Below are 1,520 nucleotides of genomic sequence, written 5' to 3'. Positions count from 1 at the left end.
GGCGGAAAAAGCGGCGTTTGTCGGAACAGAACGCCGTTTTTTTCGGCGTTTTGAATAATTAAACGGCGTTTTTTACGCCATTTCTTAACCAAACGGGTTAGGAAAGTGGCGAATTTTGGTTCTAATGGCTTGCCATAGCTTGCGTCCGAAGCCTCGCTGCCCGGCTGTACCACGTGACTGGTTCAGGAAGCGGTTCGAACTTTGCCGCGAGCTATGACAGCGATATAAACCCCTCAGACCCCATTCAAAATGTGGGCGTTTGATGGAGAGTTGCGGTTAGTGAGAGTTAGAGACAGTTTGGAAAAAAAAAGAAATCGCCTACGACCTGCCACAGTGGAGAAACTGTTGTTTTTAAATAAAAACCAATGATGTGTCCCCTAAACACTAATCACTGTCCTTGCCTCAATGTTACAAAAGCACAACCACTGTCCACACCTCACCTCACAATATATCATCATTTCCATTTTAGGCATTTCCAAATAATCATTTTCCATACTGCCAGGATAAATATACACAGTATACTGCCATCACTACAATATAGATGTTATACACACTCCTTTTGTTGTTGACATTTTGTAACGTGCGGTGGAGATGAAGCCAGCCGCGGAGGTGTGCAGGTGGATAGCGAATGAGCAACAGCTTCTGACTTTCCAAAAAGTACTCATTTATTTACAATATCAAAAATAAGTGCTACCTCTACCACACATTACTGAAGAGCAGCTAACAGACTTAAGATGATTCTTGACTCTGTTATTGATGAAACACAATCTGGCTTTATGCCCAAAAGACACATAACTAACAATATCAGATTGGTTTTAGATATTCTGGATTATTCTGACCTCATAAATTGCAATGGTTTCATATTATTTTTAGACTTCTACAAGGCCTTCGATACAGTGGAGCATGAATTTATATTTCAAGCTCTGGATAAGTATGGTTTTGGCTCTTACTTCTCTACAGCGATTAAAACATTATACCATAACAGTAACAGCAGTATTAAATTAACAAACGGTACTTCACCCAGATTTAACATACAAAGAGGGATAAGACAAGGCTGTCCCATTTCTCCATACCTGTTTTTGTTAATTGCCCAACTATTGTCTATCCATATGAAATCAAGCAATGTAAAAGGTATATCACTAATTGGCAAAGATGTACTCATAACACAGTTAGCGGATGACACTACATTATTCCTAAAAGATGAAAATCAAATCTCTATTGCTATTGAAACTATCTCCATATTTTCCAAAGCTTCTGGATTGTACTTGAATATTCCTAAATGTGAACTTATGGCGATAAAAGAATGTTCAAAAACAGCTTTGTGTAACATTCCAATAAAACAAGAAGTTCGTTATTTAGGTATCATAATAACCAAAAATCAGGAAAGTAGGATCACTCAAAATTTTTATCCTATTCTAGAGAAACTCAAACGCAGATTTAATCAGTGGCTCTTAAGAGATTTGTCGTTAAAAGGCAGAGTATTAATAACTAAAGCAGAAGGCATCTCTCGTCTTACATAC

Source organism: Pundamilia nyererei, unplaced genomic scaffold (assembly GCF_000239375.1).
Source record: "Pundamilia nyererei isolate P.nyererei 1_Seehausen unplaced genomic scaffold, PunNye1.0 scaffold00026, whole genome shotgun sequence".
NCBI lineage: Eukaryota > Metazoa > Chordata > Actinopteri > Cichliformes > Cichlidae > Pundamilia > Pundamilia nyererei.
This window is presented reverse-complemented; position numbering follows the sequence as displayed.